At 43.6% G+C, this 21,059-nt stretch overlaps 1 long non-coding RNA gene across 1 annotated transcript; it reads right to left on the bottom strand.

Annotated features, from left to right (window-relative positions):
• Positions 1-10,816: 10,816 nt before the first annotated feature.
• Positions 10,817-20,974, bottom strand: LOC308485077. Its single transcript, XR_013990312.1, has 2 exons — positions 20,748-20,974; positions 10,817-11,839 (listed from the first exon to the last, which is right to left on the bottom strand). It is a non-coding gene; the product is annotated as an uncharacterized lncRNA (long non-coding RNA).
• Between the last annotated feature and the right edge of the window lie 85 nt (positions 20,975-21,059).

The following is a 21,059-nucleotide window of genomic DNA, read 5'->3' as shown; positions in this document are numbered from 1 at the left end:
ATGTATATTGACAGCATGAAGGTAATAATTACACATCTCCATTTTCTCTCAGAACTCGCCAACCTCAAACTAGCCACAATCTAGGCACCAGATTGTGCAGGGGGGAATTTTTGAAAGACGGGGAAAAAAGGAGAGGGAATGAACTACATGAGATTGGCTACAAATTGCTATTTTCTTCCAGACCAAGATAATCTAGTTATTTGGTAAGATAGTTGGTGTGGCAGATGCATGAACAGAATAGGGTTGCTTCCAGGATAGTGAGAGTGGATCCGTGTTCGTGAAATGGAATTTCCCAGAGTTTTCTTTCGGGTGCAGCCCCTGAGAAACTGCTCCTGAGGACAGGGCACATTTTTATATGTAACTCTGTATTTTTGTAATATTTTGTCTCAGTTGCCTGTTGTTGCTTCAGTTTCCTGCACACCGTTTAGAGGTATTTGTAATATATTAAGCGGTATAGAAATTAAATAATCAATAATCAATGCTTTGGATGTTAACTGAAATTTCAACATGGTTGTGCAAACATGGCTTGGATTGCCATAAACAACCACAACAAGAACTTGGGACTTGCAGAACAAAGTTCTCAACAAAGTGAGCACATTCATGGCTCTTTCCTTCTACGTTCCTCTTAGAAACAGATCTCAGCGTTTAAGCCTATGATGCCACTCTCCCAGCCTCTACCAAGAGCCTTTTATCCTTTTATCAGGTACATCAGGCTTTCAGGCTGAGCAGAGGATAAGAGTAGGAAAAAAGGGACCCTATATAATTCTTCCCTTTGCCTGCTCTAACCTGGCTCTTCTCCTTGAGAGACAAAAGATACAGCTCTCTGGGGCTTGTGATGCCAATTTTGAACAGGGAAATTGCCAGGAAGGAAAGAGTTCTGCAGTCCCTGCCTGTCTCACCCCAAGAGACTTTTCCTACTCAACCCAAAGCCGCTTCACCGGGAAAAAAGCGAGCCTTTGTGGGCAGGGTGGGAGGCAACATTAAACTAGACATGCAAGGTGTGCTTCTAGCAGTAAAGTTCGGCAAAAGCCAAGCCCCATGACCATCCCTTTGTTCATGACAGTTCTAGCAGATTTATCTCTCGGAGCAGCTCTTCAACTGATTGCAACTGAATAAAAAGGTTATTGTTTATTGTTCGAGATTTCTTAAGAGGGACTGGCAAGGGACGCGGGACTCCTGAGCGGGCTGCGCAGCAACAAACAACTTCAAGTTTTGTCATGCCGTGAAGAGTGTACAAGGGAGGCTTTGGCTAGGCGCTTGTTCTTCTGCCAAACACTAATGAGTTTTACCTTTCCCCCCATTGGGGTTTGTGCCGCGGCTTGATCTGAAAACAGGCACACCTTCAACGAAGAGCAACATCGCCTCCTCATATAATTGTTGCAGGCTACAGTTCACCTGCTGTTCACAATGGAGCTTCTTTCTGCTAAGATCAGCCGGACATGAAAGGGCAACTGGCAATTTGAGTGTGGCGCTGAGAAACACTAGCCAAGGACATTCTCACACTGCATGGACAGAACTTAATTTTTAAGAAAGAGCCGTGATGCTGGTTCCTAGTAATTCAGAAGCCATTGAAAGTGAACGAGACTTTAGGCTGCTGCGACTCCTTGTTTTCCATTTATACATTAGAGTACCTGAACAACATAATGTCAAACTGTGATCCTACTATGCATACTTGTTATCCGTGCTATTTTTCTAGAAAAAGAGGTAGTGGAACTCACCCTAAATGCTTCCCTTGTAATAATAATAATAATAATAATAATAATAATAATAATAATAATAATTTATTATTTATACCCTGCACATTTGGCTGGGTTTCTCTAGCCACTCTGGGTGGCTTCCAATAGAATATTAAAATACAATAACCTATTAAACATTAAAAGCTTCCCTAAACAGGGCTGCCTTCAGATGTCTTCTAAAACTCTGGTACTTGTTCTTCTCTTTGACATCTGGTGGGAGGGCATTCCACAGGGCGGGTGCCACTACCGAGAAGGTCCTCTGCCTGGTTCCCTGTAACTTGGCTTCTTGCAGCAAGGAAACCAGCAGAAGGCCCTTGGCGCTGGACCTCTGTGTCCAGGCAGAACGATGGGGGTGGAGACGCTCCTTCAGGTATACTGGACCGAGGCTGTTGTTCTCTTATAATGGCAATGTCGCCCACCTGAGAGGTGTCGAACTCAGTTCCAGCGAGTTCTGGCTGAAAAAAAGCCCTGCTTTGTTATTATTAATTATATTTCTATACTACCCTTCATTCAAAGATTGCAGGATGCTTTACAATAGAAAAACACAAAAATGCATACGAACAAAAACAATGACCTCCATCCCACTACAATTTAAAAGGCCATAGATTGTTTCCTTAGCCAAAGGTCTGGAAAAAGAGGGATGCTTTTGCCTGGTGCCTAAAGATATGCAATGAAGGTGCCTGAGGAGCCTCTTCTGAAGTAAGCCAATGAGACCTATTTCTGAGTCAACGCACATAGGATTGTGCTGCAAGCCAGCAGCTTGTAGATCTCAGGTGCAACTGTTCCACCCATTTCTTTCGCTTCAGAATGTACACAAGGAATCACAGAAGAAGCTGCATGTGAAAACAGCAAACTCTTAGCTTACATATTTTTATAATGGTCAGATAACTGGACAAATAGGGTGGCCAGATAAGCTACAGTAGTGTAGGGGGCAGAACACTGGATGAGGACTGGAGAGATCAGGGTTCAAGTCCCCCATTGAGGCATGAAATTAATTGGGTGGGTCATCGCCTATCAACTCACAGCTAGGGAAGCTGTGGCCCTCCAGATTTTGCTAGACTTCAAGTCCCATCAGCCTCAGTCAGCATGGCCAATGATCAGGGATGATGGGAACTGTAGTCCAACAACATCTGAAAGGACATGGGTTCTCCGTCTTCACATAACCCAAAATCTGCCTTGAACGAGAGGAGGGACAAGGCTATAAAAGTTTAATGTTTATGAATAAATATTTTTTTTAAAAAATACAGGGATTTAAAAAAAATACTCCTACTTCTCTGGGCTATTGTATGAATAAAATGGGATCTTTGTACTCCTTTGAGAAAGGGTAGAAAGTTTTAAAGAATCCTACAATTATTCACAACGTCAAGTTTGGTGGGAAGGGAGGATTCTAAATACTTAGAAATTAGCTTTGTATCACCCAAACCCATAGGGGGCATAGGGACATTATAAAATTTTATCAGTTATAGACCATTTTATATTGGCCTTAGTTAGTCTTGGGCTTTTCCCAAAGAATTCTGGGAGCTGCCATCTGGTGAGGGTATTAAGAATGTTCTATGATATCCTTAGCTCTCCACACAGAAATAGTTTCCTTTGGAGAAGGACTTGAATGGCTAAATTTGGTTTAAGGGCCGAAGTGTTGATGTGCCATTAGTCCCTATGTGAGACAAATACTGAGCTGAAGACACAAGTGCCAATTAATCAGCCGCTGCAGGAACTTGTAATTAGCAACTAATTCCAGGATGCCTTTGCTCGCCACAGCCTCAGCTCCCCCTCTCATTGTGAGAAGACTCCTTTCATGGATTCATTATAACAGTCACTCCTTCACAGGGGAGGAAGTGAGAGAATTTCTTTCATGTTCCACCTCCCTGTTCCTCTACCGTCTCTCTTAGTTTTCAAGAAGACAGATTTTTTCTTTGCTAAGCTAAAAACTCTGAGGTCCCTGGTTCCAAAAAGGACCCACAAAAAGGAAGCAATGAAAACACGATTCCTAAATGCACAGGACACACAAATTATGCTCAGGTAAACTAAGAAGACGTAGCTTGAAGTCTGACTATACATACATCAGGAAGAACTTTCTGATGGTAAGAGCTGTTCGACAGTGGAATGGTCTCCCTTGGGAGGTTGTGGACTCTCCCAGAGGTTGGATGGCCACCTGTCATGTATGATCTAGTTCAGGCATGGCCAAATTTGGCCCTCCAGCTGTTTTGGGACCACAGTTCCCATTATCCCTGACCACTGGTCCTGTTAGCTAGGGATGATGGGAGTTGTAATCCTAAAAGAGCAGGAGGACCAAGTTTGGCCACGCCTGATCTAGTTGATTGCAGGGGCTTGGAAAGGATGATCTTTGGGATCCCTTCCAACTCTTCAATTCCATGATTCCATGATCCGTGCAAAGCACATGCCAGACTAACTGCATTTCAGTCCGTCTCTACACCATCTAACATTGTGGGAGAGGAATGCTACCGTGTCGACAGGACTTGCAAATGTTTTAGGCACGCATTAGCGATCGTGCCTCACCATGTCCTGGAAAAATCTTTGAACGAAAGGACAACCAGGGGATGGTTTATGATTTTGTCATATGCCAGCAATGAAGCAGCCAACACACATCAGCCTGTAATAATTCATCGGATTACTGCTATGTAAACAAAAATGAAAGGGAATTTCCTCGCAATACATTCTTGTTCTCCAGAGGGAGGATGACAGTCATTAGCCTCTCTGGATAGTCCATTTTGTTTAGGCAGAGGGTCAGCCAGGTTTTTGTCAGGCTTTGGACAAAGGTCAGGCTCTGGACAGTTGTGTTCTGGGACTTTGGGGAAGCTAGCTGTCAGTCTCCATGAGGCTACATTCCAGCCATGCAAAATTCAGGAGTTTCTAGGCATATAACATCTTTCCACCCGCTTCTAGGTAATCAAGGCATTATCCCAGTCAGGGCTGAATTAAGGTCAGGTGTCCCTTTACCTTTTTAAGCTACTGAAGGTAATGGAGCCCTTTATATGTCCAGCTGACCTTTGTCAACAACAAATTGTCGCTGTTTTTTGTGTTGAATATATGTTATATAGTTATTTATGGACCTAATAGGTATCTAAATCCATTTGCACATGCAGAATATAGGCACCCTATACAGTGGTACCTCGGGTTACAGACACTTCAGGTTACATACGCTTCAGGTTACAGACTCCGCTAATCCAAAAATAGTACCTCGGGTTAAGAACTTTGCTTCAGGATGAGAACACAAATTGTATTCTGGCGGCGCGGCGGCAGCAGGAGGCCCCATTAGCTAAGTGGTGCTTCAGGTTAAGAACAGTTTCAGGTTAAGAACGGACCTCCGGAAAGAATTAAGTACTTAACCTGAGGTACCACTGTATATAGAAATAAGCAAACCAGTGATATTTTAGGGAGCAGGCTAGCAGGTGGGTCCCATTACTTACATCATTACTTACAAAAAAACAATTTTGCTGCATGTAGATTTTATTTGTTTTTTATCTTATATTTTGGAAATGTACATCCAGTTTTTTCCCCCTTTAATTTTTTTGCCCCCCCCCCCCGAGAGTGGGGCCCTAAGCTATAGCTTGTTTAGCTTATTCGTAAATCCGGCATTGATCCCAGTTGAAAAATATAAGATGAACCTGCTGGATCAGGCCAATGTCCTGTCTAGAATCATAGAATTGTAGAGTTGGAATGGGCCTCCAAGGGTCATTACTTATTATTTATTTTATTTATTGAATTTACATACCGCCCTATACCCAGAGGTCTCAGGGCGGCTCACAGAACAAAACCAGAACACAAAACCGCAAAATATATAATTAAAATAAAAACAACAACCAAATAACTGCCCCCCCCCCCCATTTTAAAAGGGCATAGGATCATCTAGTTCAGGGATCAGCAAAGTTTTTCAGCAGGGGGCCGGTCCTCTGTCCCTCAGACCTTGTGGGGGGCCGGACTATATTTTGACGAAAAAAATAATGAACGAATTCCTATGCCCCACAAATAATCTAGAGATGCATTTTAAATAAAAGGACACATTCTACTCATGTAAAAACACGCTGATTCCCGGACTGTTTGCAGGCCGGATTTAGAAGGCGATTGGGCTGGATATGGCCCCCGGGCCTTAGTTTGCCTACCCATGATTTAGTCCAATCCCAGCCTCCTGTTCTCCTCACAGTGGCCGAAGAGATGCCTGTGGGAAAGCAGGATTCAAGCACAAGACCCCTCTCCCCTTCTGTGGTTTCCAGCAACTCATATCCAGAAGCATTGCTGCCTCTGGCTGTGGAGGCAGAGCATAGCCATCGAGGCTAGAAGCCATCAATAGCCCTCTCCGCCATGAATTTGTCAGAGACAAAGCCTAGCCAAGCAAAAGCCCTCAAGGAGAAAACGGCATGCGCGAGGGGCACGGCAACAAATGTGAGGGGCTCGTCCCAATACAAATGCTTAAAATAAATTAATCAAATGAGATGAATGGGAAAGGATTTTGTCCAGTCCCCCAGTCCCAGGCCTGGCCACTGGAAGTCCTGATATGATGCTGTAAAGGGCTTCCTTTTCCTCCGAGGAAATGAAGAAGCTTGCCCTACGTCCTGCCCTGGGTGGGAGAGATGCCCTCATGTGGTGCCATTAGAGGACGGGAGTTTGGAAAACACATCCAGGGCTCTACTCAGCAGAAACATCAAGAGGGCCTCTGCATGGATCGTGGCTGGTTCACTGTATTTTGAGGTTAGTGAAGTAATATTTATTGAATTTATATACCACCGTATACCTGCAGGTCTCGGGGTAGTTCATAGAATAAAATACACTTTTCGCACCTAAGGATGGGGGGGTCCTTTGTAAGTCAACAGAATTACTGAGGTACCTCAGGTTACAGACGCTTCAGGTTACAGACGCTTCAGGTTACAGACTCCACTAACCCAGAAATAGTACCTTGGGTTAAGAACTTTGCTTCAGGATGAGAACAGAAATCGCGCGGCAGCAGCGGGAGGCCCCATTAGCTAAAGTGGTACCTCAGGTTAAGAACAGTTTCAGGATAAGAACGGACCTCCAGAACAAATTAAGTTCGTAACCAGAGGTACCACTGTATCTAACTGTACCATCAGCTGAGAGAAAGGCATTGTTTGGGAGTAAACCCCAAGGAAAAACCCCAAGCTGCTGCTTTGAGGGACATATAAGGGAGAAGAAAAGGCTAAAGAGCAAATCCTACACAAATCTGGAACACAGTTCCTGAGATGGTTGGATGGGCCTTGTATGCTTCCTTCCAGCAATTCCTGCAGCCAAGCTGGTGTCGAATGTATTGCGCTGCTTTCCTGTGGACCACATCATTGAGGCCTGGGTGGGGTGGGGGGTGATGTCATTTGGGCAGCCCAGGGCCTCCATACACACTGCCCAAGCTTGCACCCTGGGGGTGGGGGGTCACTTTGGTGTTGCTAATGCAGCAAAAACAATGCAAGAGGTGGCAGTCATGAGTTATCAGTCTCTGCAGCTACAGTGGGCGCTGTGATTCCCCAGCAGTTTGACTTGAAACTCAGAGGCACACTCCATTGTTTTTCAAGAAAGACGGATGCCAGCAACCATCACCGTCAGCAGAGGCGGAGCTAGCCGGGGCGAGCTGTGGGGGCGGGGAGGCAAGCATCCCATGGGGGTGGCATGGTGAGCATGGGGGTGGTGCCGCCCACGATGAGTGTCTCGGGGGGGACGAGTGTCCCACGGGGGTGGCGCAGCAAAGTCACCCCCCTCAGGGATGACACCCGGGGCAGACAACACACCCCGCAGTGTGTGCCCGTCGGCTTTCATACCTCCATGTAACTGGATTGCAGCCTAGGTGTGCAATCCACAAGCAATGACAAGCACATCGATAGTGCATGTGGAGCCGTGATTAGAGTGCTGCACTAGGAACGAAGAGACCACAGTTCAAATCCCAAGGTCACTCAGTAGGTGATCTTGGGCCAGTCACAGTGTCTCACCCTGACCTACTTCACAGGGTTGCTGTGAGGATAACACTGAGGAGGAGGAGAACCACCTTGAGCTCCTTGGACAAACGGTGGGCTATAAACGCCATAAATAACAAATAACATGAAATCTGCCACTGACTTCAACAGGATGGGAATGGCATCCTTAAGAGAAAACAAACCTACAGTAACTGATGTCCATTCTAAACTGGGTCTTGATTCTGCCATACCTTGAAATCACACAATCCTTACGGAACATCAAGCCTAATCACAGATCCGCTACTATCATTCAGCAGCCAGATTTGAGAGAAACTTCAGACGTTTCAAAAGCGTCAGAAAACGAGAAGGCTAATTAAGGACTCCAAAGGATTAACTGAAGGCATTTGGAAGGGTGGGAACCAGGCAAATCGAGTCTAGTACTCTGGAGGCGAGAAAGCTAAACCTCCCCTAATTCCTTGGGGTCTACCATACCCAGTGCCCCTGAATCCCTGCAAACTGACAGGCTTGTTATTGTAGCTAATATTAACAATTATCCTGCGGAAGAAAGATTTATTGTGCTACTTTTGTGCTCTGTGGCGCCAGAGTTATGTCCTAAACCAAGAAACAAGATAAAATTTCTCCCTACAGAGGTGCCTGAGAAAAGGTGGAGCCGTGACTCACACTGGAATCAGCTTACCGTGATAATGCCAGGTAAATACATATTCGGTAGAAAAAAACTTGTCCTTTGACAGTTGATGAAACACGCTTTGGAATACCTGGAGGCAAAAACGACTCTCACCTTCCCCCCTCCCCCCCTCCAAAATGCTTGTTCATCTGCATACTTTTTGTACTTGGGAACTAAAAAAGTTGTAAAGATGCTGGCGATATCCACAAGCATTGCAGGTGTATTGAAATGACTCCAGACCAGAAGACGCACTGCAGCAGGGGTAGCCAATGTTGTGCTCTTCGGATGTTTTGTACTACAACTCTCACCAGACCCATCCAGCATGGCCAATGGCCAAGGATGATGGAAGTGGTAGCCCAAAACATTCGGAGGGCAACACATCAAGTACTCCTGCAATGCCAATTCCAGGATGGGAAGCCTTGCTTACCTTGCTAGCTATCGTTTGTTTATTCCAACCATTTTTATCTTGCTCTTCAGCCAAAGAAGGCTCCCAATGCTGCTTGCCAACAAGACAGGGCACTGTTCTTCCATGTGACAGATATTTGAAGATGGCTACCATATCACCACTCGGTCTTCTCTTCTACAGGCTAAACAAATCCAACTTCCTCAACTGTTCCTCATAAGGCTTGGTTCCCAGACCCTTGGCTGCCCGCCTTTGCACATGTTCCAGTTTTTCAATATCCTTCTTAAATTGTGGTGCCCAGAACTGGACACAGCAGTCCAGGTGTGGTCTGACCAAGGCAGGATAGAGTTGTACTACTGCTTCCCTTGATATGGACACTAGACTTCTGTTGATGAAGCTTAGAATAGCAGTAGCTTCTTTTGCTACAGCATCACACTGTTGACTCATGGTTAAGCCTGTGGTCTATTAAGACCCCTAGATCCTTTTCATATGTACTGATGTCAAGTCGTATGTTCCCCACCCTCTATTATGGGGAGGGGGAGCAGCATGTACACCACTTTGAGCTTGGAAGAAAGGTGTGATAAAAATAAAACAACTCTTTCAATTCTAACTGCTCATTGCAAGGATTCTGCACCTAAGGAACAAGCCCTACTTTGCTCTTCCCACCTTCCCACCTTCCCTCCTCATCTGTTTTCTGTTGTGTCTTTTAGATAGTAAGCCTGAGAACAGGGACTGCCTAATCCAGGGGTCAGCAAACTAAGGTCCGTGGGCCGGATGTGGCCCGCCAGGCTCGTAAACCCTGCCACCTGCTTGGTCAGTCACCGCACGATGCGGACACCTCGCTGCATGGGGGCTGACTTCTGCGACACTGGCACAGCTTCTGGGTGGCCGGCAACATTGGCAAGGCTTCGGATTGGCTGCGGGAAGCTCCTGCAGCCAATCTGAAGTGTGGACACCTCTGGGCAGGCAGTGACGCTGGCATGACTTCGGATTGGCTGCAGGAAGTTCCTGCAGCCAATCCGAAGCCTCACCACCTGCAGCTGAGGTAAACCTGGTGCGGCCATGGATGGAGAGGCTGGCGGGCTGATGGAGCAGCTGCTGCTGGTCAACTCTGGTGAGCGGGCGGTGCCGAGACGCGCCTCTGAGTGCGTGCAGAGTACATTCTTCTTCCAGGTCCGGAGGCAGCTGCGGGACTGGCTTGCAGGGTATTTATATTTTTCAAAATATAGTCCGGCTCCCCACAAGGTCTGAGGGACAGTGGACTGGCCTCCTGATGAAAAAGTTTGCTGACCCCTGGCCTAATCATAGCTTTACAAAGGTGAAGGATATGATGAAATCACCTGTGATAAGATTTCTGATTCCATAGAGTTTTGATGGTTTCCTACTCCTATGGAAATGGGAATATATCTACTCCATCGAGGCAGAAGATCAACATGTGACAGGGTGGGAAAATGGGCACTCTTCTCTGGTTTCCCTTTTAATCTGAGCTGGAGAAGAATCCAGGGCCTGTTCTTTCAGGTGGGCTTTTTCTGCATTTGGCTTGGGAGAATGTTACTGGTATCCCATGGAACTCAGTAGGGGAGGAATTTCTGTTGGCTTAGGGGAAGCAACTGGCTTGTCACTCACATCTTCCCAGTCCCACAATGATTGTTCTATCACCTTTGGTCTTTGAAGCATCAGCCATCCTCCAACCCCAAACTCATGAGAGAATCAGTTGGGCCTCAGGTATACCTCCCATTCCATTGCTTGGGAAGAAGGGACTGGATGAGTGAGATGCACTTATGATTAACAAAGAGAATATATATATATATATATATATATATATATATATATATATATATATGTGTGTGTGTGTGTGTGTATATATATATATATATATATATATATATAAACTTGCCCTTTATCTAATGTCTTCATTTGAAAGTAAAATGTGCTGTCTAGAAGCATAAAAAAAATCACTGTGGTCTGAAACCCAGATTAGGCAACCTCTTTTATGCACTTGAGATGTTATTGTTAATCTTCACATTTCAAGGGCTCCTCTCTAAAAAAAGGAAAAAATTGTTATCATGCCAGGCTCTGATTACGGTAAAAACAAACTCAGGACTTTATTTTAGTCTATTGATGCAGACACTGTAAGCAATAGGTCTTATAATGCTGAAAAACATAAAGGTGAAGACTGCCAGGGTGTTCTCCACCTTAAGCTCTCCACACACGACTGTTTTCCTTCTGACGCTGTCTGTAAGTTGTTGAAGTAGAGATATTTCTTCGGAGTTTTAGAATTTGCAAAAAGCAAATTTAAATTACATTACAAATTAAAACATAAAGCCTGAGGATGTTATCTGTGAGGTCTGTGCACAAGCCTATACTTTTTACGCAGACGTCATTTGTAAAGTTCATTTATATCAAAGTTAATATTCAGACATTTGAAATTTTTCAAAGAAAGAAAGGTTAAACATGGCTTAAATGAAGTATTTGATAGAACAAAATGTTTTTTAAATGTTGCCAAGAGTGGAGGCATGCTATTTTATTGATACCAATATCTTTTAAAAAAGAAAGAGCACTAGAAATAGAAAAACAAGAGAAATAAGACAACAGAACTCTTTGAAAGGGAAATGTGCAAGAGCCCAACATTTATCGGATCTGCATGAGTTGATTGCATCCCATTAATTTAAAGTGTTCGCTCTCTGAAACATTTACTTTAAAACAATTCACTTATTTTTGCATGAATATTTTGAGAGAATGTCTGCGGATTTTTAAAATAGCACAGTTGATGTTCATTGCCACGATGATCTTAGATGACTTGGGGTGACATTAAACATTCCAAAGCTCCACTTTTTCATCCAGAAAAAAGGTGAAAGGGAAGAATACTACAGTATTTCCTGCAAAATCACGATGGAAAGCCATAAAAAATATGTGTCGCTATTGCAACGCAGATGCCGTAATGCCCATAAAGAATCTTCTCATATTGTTGATAAAAATGCAAGCTTCTCACTCATATTTGTGGAGAAGGAACAGTCAGCAGACCAGTTGGCTTGATTTTGTTGATGCCTCCATCCAAAATGCAAACCCTTGGATATTTGACTTTCACCAGGTGAGCTGCAAACTGAAGCAGAAAGACCCAATGTCAGGAAGATGCCTATCATTTCTGAATGTGCACATACACATTAGCACAAAGGAGCAAGGTGGCTTGCTGGGATACCTGCATCATCCTATCAATCAAACCACAGTATTGCTTTACAAAATTATTTCAAGGTATTTTGATGGTTTGCCTGTTCTCTATATAAACAAACAAACAAACAAACAAACAAACAAACAAACAGACCGTACTGTGCTGATAAAAGATTAAAAGTTGTTGCTTTCTTAAGGCAAGGGGTAACAGATCAGTGGCGAAACATGTGCTGAAAGACCCATGTTCCATCCTGGGCAAAAAAGAAAAGGAAGGCAGGAAGACAGATCAGATAACAGGTGATAGGAATCTGAGGCAAGGGGGAAGAGACAACACCAGGCTAGATATGTGCACCAAAAATGAAGAAGACTCTTGCCCAAATGACAATAGATGCCCAATAAAAAGGCACTGTAATATAAATCAGGCAATGGCAGTGGAGGCTAGACCATCAGGGAAAATGGGGCACTGTCCCAGCAACCTCCGTCTGCCTTCCGTCAGCTTCCGTCAGCCCCCACCTGCCTTCTTACAACTAGTCCAGGTTGTGGCTGCCGCCTTCCTCCTTTGTCTCAGTTCTGCAGTCAGGACAATGGGGAGGAAACTAGAATTTGTTGGCTATGCCTGTGATTAGTTCTGGGATCTGCCAACTGTTGGGCTCCCTGCCTTCCACCCTACCAGCCACTGTGGAGTAACAGATTAACAACAGAGAAACAACTACAGGACATTCAGAAGACACCAGAAGGCAACTCTCTACAGCGAAGTTTTTAGTGTTTGATGTTTTATTGTGATTTTATATTGCTGGAAGCTGCCCAGAGTTGCTGGGGAATATAAATGATAAAATAATAATGATAATAATTGCTATACAAAGAGTAGGCGAAACAGTAAAAGAGGGGTTCACTGGGTTTAAAGAGGAACAACCACCATCCTTGTGTTTATGCTGCATAATCAAACTGCTTTAAGTAGAGGCTGGATGGCCACTTGTCATGGATGCTATAGCCGAGATTCCTGCATTGCAGGGGGTTGGACTAGATAGCCCCTGGTGTCCCTTCCACCTCTACAGTTCTGAGATTCTAAGCATACTTTCTCTCTCCACACACACCCTCCATATTGCTGCCTGTCGTGTGCCTTCAGGACATGGCCTAAGAAACAAATGGTGAACCTGCTGCATCCTGAACTCCAGCTTCCATGAGTCCTAGCCAGAATGGCCAATGGGCAGGAACAATGGGAGCTATTGTCCAGAAGCAACTGCAGCATCACAGGTTTCCAGTCCCTGTGTTAAAACCTCTCCCATTGGCTGCAGATGATCTTTTTGTATGCCACAGCTTCTCATGTTGGGCTTGAACCAGCTGCAGAGTTTGGTGAACAATCAAAGTACACCGTACACCTATGCAAACAGAGACACAGCTGATCACACAGATGTAGAGTACTGAGTGTAGCTGCTGCTAAACAAACCACTTTAGCAAAGAGCAAGGCCAAACAACCTTGGCGTCTGTGTCTCCATTCAGGTTGCTGCCAGATCGACAGAAGGGCGCTGTCTGTGGTCAGGAGAAGGGGAAAACTCAACAAAACATTGGCTTTATTGTTACCCAGGGGATGACACGGCAACAATGTGGGTAGACCAGAAAATACAGCTCTTTGCTTCCTTTGCCAAGAACCCGAGTTGTGTTGCTTTGGCTACAAACAACCTTTATGGATTTTCCATTGGTGCACTTCAGCTCTCGGCTTTCTGTAGCCTGTGATTGCATGGCATGTCTTCTTAAATCTCTTCTCTGTCTTGCATTCATTCAGCCCACTCCGAATGAAAACCAATTGCCCTTACTGGAAAAACCCTCCATAGTCTCACCCTTGCAATTTCTTCACTCTTAAGTCCCAATGCACTCCTGCATGCAACCTTTCCCAGTTCCACCCTACGTCCGGTCATCTGACAGTTGACTATGCCCCTTATTCTTTTCTGCCTCCTATGCCTTTCAGAACACCTACAGGATATCGGCTCTCATTTGGTCTCAAAGCTAACATTTTCCTTGAAATGCCAAATCCATTCATCCACCTTATATTATCCCAAGGCCCAATTATAAGTAAGTCAAAGCAACTGAAATTAAAAAACCCATAATCTTCCCCTATTCTTTCTGGGTTGAATTTTAGACTGTAAACTCCTTGAGGCAGCACCCTATCATGTTCAACTCTTGTAATGCACATTGACGGTGGCATAGCTATTAAGGGGAATGTAAGTTATTGTGCAGAAAAACCAGCCATTGTGCACATTCACCAGGCCTCACGGAGAAGGTGCATATTAACCTTCCATGAAGAAGGAATTGTGCACATTTCCTTATCAACATATAGTAGAAGGTCTCCACTACGATTCCTGACCCTACCCTGCTATTAAGCTTTTTTATTTATGCATTAACCCGTACACAAACAAAAAACTGGGCTGATGAAGTCAGTCTTTTCTACCTCATTGTCAATGGCTTGGAAGGACCCCTAGGTCACCCTACACTACAGTATTCCCATGCATACCTGGGAGATGCATTTGAGCACCAAAGGGAACCTGCTCCCAAGTGGTTGCAGCTGCATATGAAGGGGCCATGAATACAGAACTACAACCCTTGAGATCTATTCATAATTTCAAGTGAAAAGCCAACAGAACTCCAGTTATGTATTTTACGGCTGTGCCTTTGGCTTCCGTTTATTCAAAAGGCAACTGTGTGTCCTGAAGATTTGCTTCTCGCTCAGAGCTGATAAATCTTGCGCTGTCCTATTCGTCCGTAATGCCCAAGTAATCATGATGTAGTAAAACAAGGATTTCACTGAAACTTTGACAAATGACCTTTTAAACCTCCCAACGGGACAAAGGGCTATTACTACCCTCATGCTGGGAGACCCTTAGCAACCAGGCTGGAGAGGATCTGTGACAACTGCTGAAATATCAGCTGTAAGAGAGAGAGAGATCAGCAGAGTACTGCAGAAGAAATGTAGTGCCTTTTGCTAGCTGGGTGGTCCAAAGGATGAGGAATACTGCAGAGAAAAGAAATGGCGAAGAGCTTGAGTGGAAAGGGACAGATGTAAAATGTGACATGGAACTAGGTGGTCTTGTAAATAGAATTTGGGAAGATATTTATTGATGGGATGAAGGACAGCGTGTGCTTGCATGCATCATTTTCACCAGAGAGAGACATCCATGGATGCAATTTGAAAAGGCGACAAATCACAATAAATAACAATGAAAGCAGCCCCGCTCTGCACCCAATTCAAAAACAGTCGTATTGGATTATGTCTAGGTTCTATCTAGGTTACTATCCAACAGCACCAAATAATTGGCTGAGGCCATGTTTCATACTCAGGTCTCACTTGCACCAAGAAAAACCTGCATTTGTCAGAGGCGATGCCACACATGCCAGTTGCTAGAAAGACACGACATCTTCTTCACCTGTGCTTTCTGCAAAGTAAAACACTGCTAGAGGAACATTGGCGGTTATTGCTAATTTCCTTTATACAGTTCCATTGGTGTGCATGGCAGTTTACATAATGCCAACCCGGCTAAGGAACGTGCAATTATTTCACTTACATGTACTTGGAACGTAGCTCTGGAAAACTAACTGCAGGACCAGGTGTAGCCAATGTGGTGTCCTCTTCATTTTGTTGGTCTCCAAATGCCACCACTAGCAGCCAGCAAAGCTGATGGGAGTTCAGAGTTCAAGAATATCCAATTACCCCTGCTATAATTATGGGTATAACTAGGGGATTAGTGCTAAATACTTCCCCCTCTACTAATGATGCTAAATGATGATCACCCCTGTTGTCTAGCACTTTAACTTTTGGCAACAAACATGGATGTAGCTGCAGAGGTTAAAATCACAGAATCACAGAATTGTAGAGTTGGAAGTGACCCCTGAGAGTTGTGCAACCCCTTGCAATGCAATGAGTTTACCTCCCTCTTGAGCCGCAGATATGGAGAGATGGGTAGTGTCTACCCCACATTTTGCCGCTGGTAAAGACAAGAGTCAGCAGGTTGATCTCCTCCCTAGCCCCTTCCCTCTGTTTCTTAAAGTGCTGCAAGCTTCCAGAGGCAGGTTGGGAGACATCCAGGGTCTCAAATGGTGTCAGGTGCGGCAACATCCCCTTGGCAACGTAGCAGCTATTCAAGCCTTCTTGGTCTCCATCCAGTTCCTTGGTCCTTGTGCTAATGATAATGGCTGGCTGACCCCCCTCCCCAAACTGTCCTGCCCACTTGTTACCAGGAAGGCAGGGGCTGCCTTGACTGCTTTTCCCACCTCTTCTCTCATTGCTTGGGGAGGAATACCCAGGGCAGCCTGGATACCATCAAAGTCCCTTTAAGGCTAACCACTGATCGCTACTCATTTTTAAACTTTTTCTCCTGAATACATTTATCTGCTTTAGAATGTATAGCTCCAACTTCTTGTTATACTCATGCATCAGAAGCTAAAATCTTGTGTTTACAGTTCTACTGTCAACTATCACGTTCCTCAATAGAAGGTAGGGTCAAATTATGTTTATGTCCAGACTGCTGAGAGCAGTAAAACTTAACATCTTTCATGTATGTTGGTACGTTAGACACTTCATGCACTCAAAGTGTATACAATGGAGATTCCATTAAGGGAGGGGAAAACTGTTGAGCAGTAACTGGACTAAGGCCAAATCCTGGCACTTCATTTCTCTTACAGACAAGTGTAAGGGGGAAAAATGGAAGATTTGTGAAGGCGGGTTGGCTAAAAAATGCAGTAGAAGCAAACAATGGTACTTTTCTACATCATGCATTGGATCTTGCGGTTTCTTGGGAGCATATTGTTAAATGATTTAATTCAATGATAATGTTTAAGTAACTATGGTCCAATATGTTCTTATACAAGAAATCCAGAATGAGGTAAAGCAATCCTTCAATGCTTTATCAGCACACAACCCCATTTTAGGAATTCACAATATTTGACTGAGATCATGATTACCAGACACTTATAAAATGTAGGCCGCTTTAATTCAATTAGCTAACTTTAAACATTTAAAAATATATAATACCATAATACCCTAAAACCACCAAGACATCTAAAAATATAGAGCTGAGGTCAACTAATATTTACTCAGAGTAGACCCAGCAAAAATTAATGGCCATGTCTGATTTGGACCCACTGATTTCAGTGGGTCTACTTTGAGTAAAAATTATTTGACCACAGCCCACTATAGCAGCAGAATTAAAAACAATGGGTGGCATTCAACAAAATTTACTAAGTAGATCTATTCACATGAATGGACCTAGTTTAGTCGTGTTCATGTGTCTGCTCTCGAGCATGACTAATGTTGGATACAATCTAGTATCAACAGACTCAAACAGCTCAAACGCACAAAGCAGTAGTAACATCACAAGTTAAAAACAACAGCAGTTAAACACCAATTACTAAATTATCTGGTAAAATCACTTTGGACCAGAAAGTCATTCAGAAGTCATCAGTGTTCAGAAGTCATCAGTGTGGGGACCATGTATACGTGGGTAGAAAATCTGATATGCATGGGGCCACCTAAACATATTAAGCTACTGGCTGTTCTGCATTGATTCCACACACCATGGTGCACACTCTTAGATCCCTATTAGTTTTGTAGGTGACTACTTATTTAACAAAGTCAAACAGTAAAGATCCTCTGGTGATCAATGACACTGGAAACATGTTTCTTAGATGTGGTTTGCAGCTGTACCAACCCTGAAATATGATGGTAATGAGGGAGATAAGTAGTGAAAAACAGAGTATGGTAAAAATGCACTTTTCACTCAAGATCAAGGAAAAATTCCTTGCATGCTCAACTGGTGAGGAATGTACACTTTCCACTCCATAATTTCAAGTATAAACTGACAGGTATAAGGGTCTAACGCACAAGGAGTTTAAAGTTCCCATTCATCTGCACAGATGGAAAAATATGATAAGAGATAAGGCTACCACAGGCCAGCATACGCCAAAAGAGAACATTTCTAGCTTAACTACTTTAAATTTGACCACACTTACCGCAGATCAAACTGTTTACTTAAAAATGTACAAGTATTTATTAAACAGTTCTTCCAACTTTTCAAAGTGGAAAGATCTCGCCACCACCAAAGACTGCTTAGTTAGTAATTTGCTGTAACAATTTATGTTGTGTTTGCATAAAATCAACACAGTCAGCTCGGGTGGAAGGAAGCAGTTCACAGGGTCTTCTTACCTAAGCTGCAAAATAATCCTAACTTTATTTATACAGCCTGTCCCGCCTTCCCACCACCTTGAACTTTACAAGGGACAATATACTTGGTGAAGCATCCATTGATACAACTGCAAGAATACTACAGGTGTTTCTAAAAAGGAAGCAGAATCAACAAATGTGCTAAAGGAATCAAACAGCAAAACATTCAAAGCCATTTGGAAAACAACAAGGTTTCTATGTACTTCTCGTTCAACACCGTTCTTGGTTCTGAGGGCAAAGGGGAGCAAAATGGAATGCCTCTGGGTCCAAACTAGACATCATATGGCAGATGTGTAACCTTTTCCTGATGCCTGTTTTAAAATGACACAAAGCTACAGTCTTATTCAGGCATCCTACTTCTGTGCTGAATCAATGTATGAAGGGGGAAAGCAAGGATGCAAATGCTGGCTCTGTCTCCTGTTGCCCTCCATGGGTTTGAGGTGTAGCGTGTGTGTGGGGGGGACGGACTGCTCTACCTATGTTGGCTCCCCGCATGATGCAACAGGGTTTTAAATCTTCCGAGGTAGCCTACAAAAGCAGACCAGGCTCTCCACCAAAGATGTTATTCCTCCAACCTGTGGAGGGCAACAGTGATGGGAGGTGGAGTTAAGTTTGCTCATCGTTGCTCCCTCATTTCACCCCACTTTGTGTGATTTAACGCAAAAATACGATGCCTTAAAATTGTTTGTGGCTGTCTGCAGTTGGGAGTGCAGGAAGGAGAGGGAGTTTAACCCTTTCCAGCTGCACTGCTGTGCACCCTCAAGTTCCAGGCATGAGAAACAATGTGGAGAAAAGCATGAAACCACGGTTCATTGGGAAAAGCTTCAAGAGTCCCTGTTGTTCCTCCACTCTTGGCTCAGCCTCCCAGAGACGCCTTTCATGGGGAGGGGCTCCCCCAAACCTGTTGGAAAACTATTTCATGCATCCACTGTGCATAGATTCAGTAATTAGTAAGCACCGAAAATATTCTACAATGATCATTGTGATGTGAACCAAGATACTTTCTTTTGCTGTCAGCCAAAGGAACAGTTCCCACGTGGAAGGGTCACCAGGCACATTTGGAAACACGTCAGTTTCATAAGGGAAAGATACATTTGCCAAGAATGTGTCTGTTTCCTTGTGCTTTATAATAAGCCAACAAAACCTCGTGCAAAATCATGACTCCGACTCTGACTTTTTGTTTGGAGTTGGTTGCCCATCTCTCCCTAATGGCGAATATTTCTCTGTGCTAGCAAGAATTGTGATATTTTGGTATTTGGAGTGAGGTATTTAAAAATTGTTCCAGAAAATGAGATAGTAACATTCTGGTAACTTTTCAGGCCAAAAACAAATGGCTGTGATGATCAAAAGTTCATGTGCCATAACCACAGACAGCTATAAAAACACTGTAGGGTAAAAAGTTCATTTAGCTTCATAATCACCCCCTCCTGGCCTGAGCTCCCAAAGTTGTGTCCAAGAAAATGCTGTTCCCAGAGTAACAGAGACAAGAATGGCTAATTATTATTGTCAACAGATTAATAATGTTAAGCTTGAGCTTCTTTTTCACATTAAGAGGATTACTTCTGCACTGCAAAAGGACAACCCTGTCATTTCAGATCACAGAGAGTCGGCTTGCACGTCTAAGTGTATTAATAGAAATATGACAATTCTTCAGAATTAGTGCTCTTAGTAGATGCAATTAACTCACTATGCATTCAGTAATGTGATCAGTTTCAGAAAAGGTGTTGTTTACCATACTGGCCATTGCAATATTCTCCCCCACCCCCAAAGAAAAAGGAAGAAAGCAAGAAAGCAGAGATATTTCTGTTCACTCTTCTTGGGCAAGTTGTTTTTCTGGTTTCCTTGTTTGTTGACCAGGCAAAGAGGCCACACTCACATTCTGTGAGCTACTTCAGTGATGCTGGAAACCATGTGAATTCCATTGCCCAAGTAAACAGGGTCCTTCAAATAGGGAGTTTGTGCCACACAAGAAAGAGATGGGGGAAACCTGCTCACAGACAAAATCTAGCTATCTGAAGACTGTCAATAAGCAAGTGCTTTGAGACATTCATAAAATCAGACCTGCTCTGATTTTAAGCGAATGTGTGCAGTTACCCTTAACACACAAATCAAGTAAAAACTGACATAATTGTAACACCAGTGTTGAAACACCCCAGGAACTAAATTAAACCCTTACCACCACCTCAAGACTCCGTCTGTTGTTGTTGTGAGTTACTGCTGCCAATCCATTATGCATTAACATATTCAAAACACTGCAATACCCCCCTCCAATTGAAAATTTTCAGGGCAGTTTACAACAGCTCATAAAACACAATGATTAAAAGCTACAATGAAACCAGTAGAACATTTAATAGCCAAAACCACAGAAGAAATACAAAAGCAACCATAGCAAAACCACACACAAATATATAAGTGAATAAATTTCAGCGACACTCTTCCATGTCTATCATGGAACTGGTTTCGTACATGAGATACAGATTAATATCCCAGTAATCTAAAAAGTTGTATGTCTAGACCGAGTCTTTATTTCTGTAGAATTCTGTCCAGAAAATTACACACTACCGTACCACTAACTAACTGTTATTGTTAAACCTTCTCATCCTTAACATTCATGCCATCATAGAAAACTTACCAGTGCTGCATTCTTTGCCACGTGTCCTACAACCACGACAACTCTCCCTTTAAAGCTCTGAAGAGTGGAAGTAGCAGGGCACTGGACGAGGTCTCCTTCAGCAGTGAATGCCGATCCAAATGGGATATTGATGCTGCCAGATATATGCCCTCGATTAAAGCTGTGCAAGAAGTAGGTCCATTAAGGAAATCAAGGAGGAAGAGAGGAAAACCAAGCTCTGAATATCATCGTCCTTTATTCAATTTAGTACCCGACCTTCACCGTAAGGTCTCTGGGGTGGTTATAGCAACTTAAAATTTATATTAAAAACCA

The sequence above is a fragment of the Podarcis pityusensis genome (assembly GCF_964106645.2).
Source record: "Podarcis pityusensis genome assembly, chromosome: 9".
Classification (NCBI taxonomy): Eukaryota; Metazoa; Chordata; class Lepidosauria; order Squamata; family Lacertidae; genus Podarcis; species Podarcis pityusensis.
This window is presented reverse-complemented; position numbering and strand designations above follow the sequence as displayed.